We start from the raw sequence: 10,878 nt of genomic DNA, 5'->3' as shown, positions 1-10,878 counted from the left end.
ACAATATTATAAATACAATGTCTATAATATAATTAATTATTTAACCCTGATTATTTACGAAAATGAGTGTGCCAACTGCCAATCTCTATAAACGACTTTGGGGCGTGAGAATTCAGAATAATTCACATTAAGTACACAATAATAACGTAACGTAGTAAATATCGTTCAAAATCTATATTTTGTAATCTGCAAATGACATACCTGCTATTTCGGTGGTCTTGGATTTCGTTTACTGCTAAGGGGACGGCAACGACGGTGGAAATTCGGTCCGTCGGCCGTCGCGCGTGGTACGTGGCAAGAGACTCGTTTTTTTTTTTACACGTCTAGCATGTTATTATTTTTGAACGCCTCTCTTCGCGCCGCGGTCCGATTATAATAATTATAATTATATACAGTTTTAGCGATGAGCATTAATAAAACCGCCGCCAAGACGTCCCGCGCGTACTGTGCATGTACCTGTGTAATATAATTATATTATTATACATCCGTTTTCCGATCATCATTATTAATGAAGCGTTCGCGTCGCGTCTTTCTCTCCGCGCGCGTCTATGTACAAAAAAACCCTTTTTTTCCCAAGACAATAATTAATCATAATTCGAAACACGGGTTCGTGTGTGTGTGTGTGTTTAATAGTGTTTTATATTATTATTATATCCTTACCTCGCTCGCATATAATCTAATCTATTTATAATAATAGCAACAACAACAACAACATATCTCACCTGAACCGCCGCCTTTGATGGATGATGGTCAACCGGTCGGTCGCGCGCTCTCCCCGGCGACGGTAATCGATTTGGAAAACGATTTTTTAAAACCGTACACCACAATAATGGGTCGGCGGCGGAGTCGAGGGAATATCATTACTTGCAAGCGCATGTAGGTGAAAATAGTTGTGCTTACACCTATATAGTACAAGTAGAAAACACGAGCTACACATACGTGACGGAGCAAACAGGGTTATAAAATTTGCCGTATTGTATGCGATTACCAAATTAAAAACAACGATTGGCACGACAGTCCCATTGAATCCATTAGGCTTCCAGGTCCGGTGAATCGAGACGGAGAATTTGTTGATTAATTACAATAAAATCATCATTACATAGTACCTACCTATATGCGTATGACATAAAATATCGCTACGTGAAACATTTTGAGTGATCAGTTTAACGTTATAGACACGCGTAGGTACCTATATTATGTGTATCTGAATTATTGAACATTTTTAAATATATCTCGATTTTGAGAATTTATCGGATGACTTCAAAAAAATAATACATTCAACATGTCTAAATTCCATGACGGTAAAGTTATTTACTACAAATTTTGTTTTCGAATAGTCGCTTATTCTTATCCATATTGTAGCATTTTGAAGTATAAAATTCTAAATAATATTGGCATTACAATTTAGTATCTGAATAAATGTATCAGACTGTTATCATCACATGCAGTTATATAAATGCATTATATCATAGAGTTATCACATGAATAAAACGACAAAATAATATTTAACTATTTATTTTTATTTAAAAATGTTGTTTAAAGTTCAATCAAATATCATATGTATTTTTTTTAACTGATTGGATTCTATGATATTAAATTAATGAGTAATGACTTAATAACAATTAAAACCTGTATCTAATACAGTAACACAAGAAGTATAACCGCAGAGTACTGCTAGACGCTAGTACACTAGTAATTTGTTATACATCTATATTTTATTCTGTCTACAGCACTATACTAAAGCACTGTATATGGCATATATACTTATAGGTATATAAAATCAACTTTCTTTCCTTTGCCACGTTGCCTTATTATTCTATATTTACTTAGTAATGATACGAATTATTAGATAAATTCATTATACCGTGATTGGCCCAACTGGAGGTCCTCAAGCAGCCTCCAAAATCTTTTTCTGTATGTGCATTATTATATATATGTATATAAACGTTCATAACGCATCTTGGTAACTAACCTGTAATTATATTATTACATACGGACAAAAAGTACAATAGTAATGTTATGAATATTTTTATTGTTATTATATATATTATTCGTAAGCCGAGCACGGGGATTGCCACCGGTTTTTGCGATACCAATCGTCGTGTGATAAACGGTCCCGATAAACAGGTTTTTTGTTTTTGTTTTTTTTTTTTTAGACACTTGTATCGCTCAAATGTATCACCGTCGTATTTTAATTTATAATTGCGCAGTTTTTACCGTCTCTCTTGCGCGCACGCAAAATCCTATTTTCACACTCAACGACGTTAATACGCCGATTACAACGTATTTACGCACGTCGGCTACTAGTTTTTCTGTATATATTATGATATAGGCACGTCAACGACGTGACAAATGTGCGCGCGCCCGCCGTTAATTTTTTATCATCTCATATCTTTTTTTTTTTGGTTTTTAATCACCTACATGGACAATATTATTTAAGCTCGTAAATATATTCCTATACTGTGGACTATCGATAAATAACATAATATATTTTATAATCTGGTGTTTACGTCAAATGATAATAATATTTTACCTACATTCAGAAATGTAAGTTCGTAACGATTAATTATTGCTGGGCATTAAAGTCACTTTGTATAAAGTTGGTATTACATTAATAATTGATCTAGTTGAGTTCAAATTGGATTGAACTTAATATATTGTATTAAGGCTGGCGCTTGACGGTATCCATTTAAAACATTGAAATACCAGAATCCGATAAATGGCAATTGGCTATTTTTACTATTGGTCTAAACAGTGTTTTTGACAATATTATTTTTTTTTCGGTACCTAACTATAATATTATACCGCGGGAATGTTAACGAATCGCGAGATATTTTCAATGTTCTCAAATGTTTAAAAACCCGGGTTTCTGGTAATCAACTCTGGCCTAATACATGAGTATTTTTTACTCGTGCGCGTGGAATAAGAGTATCATTTCCGCTTTCGATTTGTCGGATGAAGGGTAAAACAATGAGAACTCGGACCGTGTAAAATGGCGTCTGCACGCACATCAGATGGGATAAAAGTGAACGTTTTGAAATAATACATTACTTTTTTTCTCGTGATGTATGTGATACAACCGTATTCGGTCTGCAACGGTTGAAGTAGTTTATACATACATATGCGAGACGTTAAGTTTATGTTTTATGCATTAGAGTGTGGCTTATTGTTTCTGTATTAATGTTATACTGTTACAGTGAGACTGCGAGAGCCAAGGAGTGCCCTCATAATATATGTTTTAATATATATTATTATGGATCGCGTTAAAATGTATATAAATCTTATCTAATATAGTAATTATTAAAACCGCACTTTTGTTATAAATGTTATAAATTATTATAATCACTCGTTTAATTTGTATATTGTCGATGACGCGCTTATTTATGATAAATATTTATATATAGCTGCAGCGTCATACATAGATTTATTATAAGCTCGTGGTATACGAAGAAAACGCGCGCTTACTCCAATGTACTATAGAAAAAATATGTAAAATATTTTATTAAAATTCATCCTATGTGAAATGTTTGACACTTATTAATTTATTATAGTTTGGTCAAAATCAAAATATTTAAATAATCTGCATGATTTCCAAATTTGGTAGATTTTATTAATCATTTTTTATTAATAAATCGATTCACTAACTATATTATCTATTTTTATATTATTAACGTAACAATAAATGTATGCTTTTACAATGATAATTGTTTTTGAATTTAATTGATTTGTGTGTGTATGTGAGTTTGAAAAACTTATTCTAGTAGATAAAACGTTCAAATCATAAATTTCGATAGAGGATTCTTGTAGCAATTTGTTTCTAGTAATGAGTAATGAAGTTGATACTTTTAGAAAGTTAAAAATTTAAATTAAAAATTCTCAGAATTTTTTAAAATAATCAGCAAAAACTAAAAACAAAATATATAAATATTTGTTATATATTTATATGTACTTTTAATATAATTATTAAAATAATTGTTGTATCGTCTTGCCCAGAATCCTTTTTCATCATAATATAGGTACTACGATATCATTGAATTAAATTTTAACACATCCATCACACAGTGTCTATTCAATAACGAGATACTTACACTCAAGTACTCAACTCTTACTGTGCAGCTGAGTGGTTAGTTATAAACCTACTTTCCCACTTTTAAGTTTTCTTGTTAATACTTAGATAAGTACTTAGTACAGTCCAATATTCCAAAAATTCACTTATATCTGAACAGCTGGTGAAAATAATAAGTTTATTATGTTCAGAAGGCTATATTTTCCCTATTGTACAATAATAATAGGTACACATAATAATTAGTGAAAATCATATAGACGCGCATTATATTTTGAACAAACTAGATGACAACTAAAACCTATATGGTATACCTACATATAGTACATAATAATTAATACAATATATACATATATATTATACCACCGCTTTTTATCATAATTTTCGTTCTAATATACATTTAATATTCGTAAGTTTTTCGTAAGTAGATACCTATGAGTTCAGATTTATAATACATAAAAACTATAGTTAATGCGATTCAAGCAATCTGGCGTATCATTACAAACACGATATTATGTAGTTTATGGCGACGGCTGCATTGAGCAAATGTCAGCGTATATTATGTTACATATGACCAATAATTATAAAGCCTCTTCTATTTTTGGTTCTTATATTTTTAGTGATAAAAACCGTTGTACATTTGCATTGTAAAATATATGCACTTCCCATTAGTCACGTAATTTTAGAATATCATGGATAATATTGCAACAAAATATTATTCAAATCACTATAATATATTATTATGTGTTATAATAATTGTAGTCATTCGTTTTCTCATCCTTGTTTGAAGTTGAAATACATGTATATATTATAATATACACTAATATACTGTTCATTTATAAATATTCAAATCTGCAGAAAGTTGCAACCGAGAGTCACCTAATTTATATAATGTATAAAAACTGCAATGGCTATTATTTCGTTATTTATTATAAGTGTAGATAAATAAATTTAAAAATGAATAAGTAAGTAAATTATTATATTATATTATTACCTGAGAATACATGACCCAAAGTAACATTTTGTGCTAAAATATCAAATGAAGAATGATCTTTGTCATAGCCGGTAGTTGGTCAACTCAAAGCAAAAAGTTTAGTTAGGAATAAATTAAAATACGATTATAATATATGTTACACAGTAATGTAGTATTATAATATAATATATGTACACTCGACACCTGGTTCCGATGTTAGTTTGTACATCGGTGTTGACTTATTTAAATACTTTATACGATATTGGTTTAAATAAAAAAAAAAAACACCGTCGACAATAAATTTAAATGTACGGTTAGAAAAATGCTTTTATATAATCAATAACTCTTTGACGTTATAATGACGTCGAACGCGTGCGTTGTGATAAATATAATTTTACTATCGTCCATCGATGGCCGTCGATTCGATTTACTCTTATATTAGAACCTTGGACAAAATCAATATTATATTTTATTGATCGTTATGATTAGCAGCGTCTTTATATCTACCTAATAACATAATTATATTAAGATCATAACACGGACCTTGTCCGTTGAAAAACACGTTCAATATTATAGTCATTGTAGCGATCGTCTAATATACTATTTAATCAAAATCGATGTATAATAGTATGCTCGATTAAATTTTCTGTAGCAAATTGTATAAAATAAAACTACATACAATTTCCTATATAAATCTATAGGTATTATACGATAAATACCTAATTTTAGTAAACTTAACCTTGTACATTGTTTTGACTTTTATTGTAAAAAGCTATATACACGCATAAGACATATATATATATATATATATATATCATGCTTAAACAAATGTTTAATATCAAAAAGTAATTGTTTTCAAAAAGAGTTTTTTAGTAAACCATTTCTCTAAATATAATGGAAATCGATTGTACAGGATTGTACTTTGTATATTAAAATAGTTTTCTATAAACCTGTTTTTATCAAAATCTTTACCATTTTTGGATATAAACTGAATGCCGTTTGAACTATTTTTTTACTTCGACAACGATTTATCACTGCTTTCAAATTTATGAAAAATACCGTGGCCCACCCATCTCACAAACTTTTTTTTATGTAAATATATATATATATATAATATGCACATAACGTTGCTTCATTGTTAAGTCAAGTCTTAATATCGGTCTTTCGTCATGAAAGTTACCTATAGGTCCTATATACATATTATTTACCAACATGAATATTGTACGTTCACCTATATGGCTATATGGCCTCCGTATTATCCATATTCTATATCAATAATAATAAGTAGATAAATACAAAAAAATTACATCGGAGCGAGTGAAAAATATCTTTTCATACTTGTAATATATTATTTTTAGTATTAAAATGTCCAATGTCCATATCACTAGGATAAACATAAATAATAAAATAATATATAATAAACCGTTTTATCGTCATCGGGAATATATTGTACCTATTTCATATTTGTGACAAAAAATATATTGAGAATTTTATATGCATAGCTATATATGATAGGTACGTTGGCAGTATATCAATATATACAATAATATACGGAGTGTTTTTTTACACAAAGCACTCGTTATCTTGTTAAAAAAAAAGTTTTAACAAACATAATTTAAAGTTATTTTAACTACACTTTCAATAAATATCTTAATTTTTCAAGTTTATGCAATATTAATAATTGTATTTAAGAATCTGGAGCAGAATACTAAAAAAAAAAAATATCCAAATAGTAGTTTTTATTAATAGTTATGTATTAAAATTTTATAATTGGGGTGATAGACTATAAATTTGACAAGATATTCTTTGCCACTTAATACTTAACATATAATAATATCTAAAGTTGAAATGTTAATAAATAAATAAAATATAAATATTTTATTCAATATCTAATATAAAAAACAACAGTTAATCAAAAAAAAAAACCATTAATCTTACACTAAAGTCGACTGAGTGGTATATCGTATAAAATCATCCTGAATATAGGTATAATGCAGTAAAATTGTATAGATAGGTGCCTATATATATATTATAATACGATAAAATCTGTCTTTGATTTATTTCGTGATGTTCAACATTTAATTAGGTCGAACGTGTTTAAGATACTGCAACACTTATTATTATACATGTCGTGTTAGCGTATAAATACTGCAGTAGAAGCGCACCAATGTACACCTATGGTATTTGTATAGTGTATACATAATAATAATAAAATATATATTATTATAATGCGGTCAACGGATTTTAATCAATTTTTGGTAACTTTAACTGATGCGATACAATGTAAGTGTGAACATGTTATAAAGCAATGCATCTACCTACTTAATTCCGGTTTTTGGTATTTTTTTTTTTCAAAAACTCTTCTGTTTTGAGATTAAGTATATACAATAATAATAATATATATGTATTCCTCTAATGGTATTTACCCTTAATAATGAAGCAAACAGAACACATTTTAACATTCAACAGTACAGACGTACATAATAATATGTATATTATAGTCGATTTATACTCATACACATATACATAAACTTGTATAGGTACATTTACGTTCAGTTTTGTACTATACACATTTTTATATCGTGTACTAAACACCAAAATAAGAAGTCGTTTTATTTATGTTAACGACCAAAAATATTATATTTTAGCTGTATACATTTTTAAACTCGTTTCTATTTAAAAATTTGAATATCAAACATTATTCTAATACAATTTAAAATAAGTTATATGTTAACACATATTAAAATTTATAAATCAGGTGCATTAAATAACAGTGTTAAAAACATATCATATGATACTATTATTATATATTAAATTGTATTCTTTAAAAACTATGTTGGCGCATTGAAATGTAACTATGTTTAAAGGTAGGTACACTATTCTTTAGCAGTTTTTTCACAATTAATTTCCTTAAAACACAACCGACTACAACCCCTTTAAGAATGATTAAGTGAAAAATAATCTGCTAAAACAAATTGTTATTGAGATTTATATACTGTTGTCTACTTTATCATTTTTTATTTTAAATTTAATAAATTTTATTTTATTACTTTATAAAATGACAATTTGTGATAATTTATTATTTTTACTTACAAGTGTCTCAGAATTAAAAAAAAACGCATCTTTGACAGTATAATATTATAGCCATATGTACTTATATGTACTGTATAATATTATAAATTGGATAATAAATACAACACATTATATGTAATTTGTGATGCTGGAATAGCTTTGATTTTGTATAAATCAGTAGTTGTTTATGAACCTTATTTCGTTATATTTTTTTAATTATTTTATTAATCTTAAATACCATATAAATCTTCTATTATTGTACTCGTGTATAATGTCGACTACCGGAAAAATAACGAAACGTTCGTTGGTTATGATTTTTTTTTAAATGTATTGTACAATAAAAACATTATTTCATATTTATTAGTAATAATAAAATAAACGTATTATATATTTGTTTAATTACAGTGATTACCAAACTGAAAACCGCGAGCACCACTTTTTGGAGGTACCTACCATGATCGTAAAAATTATTTATAATTTGTTGTAATTTTTATTGATTTTAAATTCAATCTTATAAAATAAATTATTTCGAGTATTCTGATTCAGATTCCATAATAATCATGTAAATTCTATAAATTTAATATATTTTTTTTTTTTTTTAAGTATAAAAATGTATTAATTTTAAGTCGGCAGCAGCTTGCAAACATATAATATGCTGTATGTAAAATTATAAAAACTTTCTTAAACTAAGTAAAAGTATCAAATCTTTAAAAATTGAACTAGGTACTTGACAGTTTTAAATTTAGGTGTAAGGTTTTATTTCTAAATTACATAATATTAAAGAAAATCTTTAACTTAATTAGAAATAATACTTTTATTTTATTTCAAGTTCAAATGGAAAATTTCATGCATCCAGATGCCAAGCTAATTATTATAATTATTTTTTTATTTATTTCATGACACAATCACTATTGCTCTGAAAAATATCGATAGCGGTTCCAATGTATTCTATAAGTGATACTCAATAGGTAGATAGATAATAAGTATTATACAGGTATTATAGTACCTTGATAAATCGAAACAGTTATTCCAAATTTTCTATGAGAGTGCTGAAAAGAGGAATCGTTATGTTTACAGTATTTAATTTGAGAGCATATAGGTACTAACATAACCTCGTGAAATGCTTTTGTATACTTCTTACCTATATTATATAGTTATAGATCGATGGCGTAGAAAAATTTTGCTCGATCTATCGACGGGATCGCACGCAGGGTGACGTACTCCGGTACTCGTATATTTAAAATAATAAATGACAGAAAATATATTTACACACTCTGGTGCTTATATTATCATAATAAATAGGAAAAGAATAAAACATATTATTTGAAAAAAAAATCCAAGGAAATGAATGGCTGTATAACGCAATAATATTATATATTATAATATTGTATGACGTATATTATAATAGAGTATATTATATCGTGTGTGCGGTAAGTCGCCCGTTGTGGGCGGTCGAAAACAATATAGTCATATTATACTATATACGTATATATAAATTACCTACGTGTGTATAATATATATATATATATATAATATATATAATATATATACTACATAAGTAATACGCGCGTAATGGGTCGGCGGAAAACACACGTAAACGCGCGCCCGTATACACTAAACGCTGCACGAGCAGCGAAGAGCAAATACAAGCATATACACTCACTCACACATACACATCATACTTACACATTATACACATAAATATACGTATATATGCATAATATTGTGTGTGAGTACAAGTAGGTAAACTACCTAAACGCATTTATATATACCTAATATTAATGGGTGCAGTCAGCGGCGGCGGCCTTCCATTTATAAACAAATATTGAAAAAGAATATTGATGAGCCCCTTAACAGGCGTGTTATTTGAAACGCTTTGTGCTCTTGCGTATATATTTAATACACGTATAGTAAACCTACAATATACTGAAAACCGTAAACTCTTTAAAGACTAAGAACGCGATTGGCGGGCGCTCAGTTTGCCAATATATAATATATATATTATATATAATACATGCCGCAAGAGAAGTCTCATTTGTATAGGTACACGTATAGGCACTAATTTTATACTAATATGTATAATACGTGTGTAATATGCCCAAGGGCATTGACGAGTTAATAAGTTAAAGTTGAGTTATTTTTAACTTGTATTACAGCTTAACGAGTCACTTTTGTTTTATATATAATTAGGTATACTCCGCGACTTGATCGAGTACACAAATTGATTTAATAAATGACGTCTCCAATGATATTTATTGAAATCATTTTGTGTTCGATTCAGTTTTTCATAAGAAGTAAGAACCGAATTATACCATTATTTCAGTTTTTTGATTTAGTAAAAGTTTTGAAATTTAAAACGTTATTTAAATTTAATATAATAATAAATTATGTGTCACTTATTATAAATCGAATTAAATACTATTACTTACGCGCTTTATGTCATGACGTGGGTGCAACGGTATAATATTCCACACACAATTATAGTGAGTGGATGTAAAAATAAATCTTATTCTTCGTCTACTATTCTGACTTAGAAACGAAAAGTTATCGTAAATTTTATGTAATATATTCAAGCAAGTCTGCAAAATCTGCAATAGCAAAAAAAAAAACATTTTATTTATAGAATATTGTATGTGAAAAGCTCAACTACAGAAAATTATAATACTTTCAAAAGTTATTGACTATTTGACAGATTCGAGTAAAATTCTAATAAAAAAACTCAAATACTTGAATGATCAAAATGAATCCTTCTATCAAACTCAAAGATGTG

The sequence above is a fragment of the Aphis gossypii genome, chromosome 2 (assembly GCF_020184175.1).
Source record: "Aphis gossypii isolate Hap1 chromosome 2, ASM2018417v2, whole genome shotgun sequence".
Classification (NCBI taxonomy): domain Eukaryota; kingdom Metazoa; phylum Arthropoda; class Insecta; order Hemiptera; family Aphididae; genus Aphis; species Aphis gossypii.
This window is presented reverse-complemented; position numbering follows the sequence as displayed.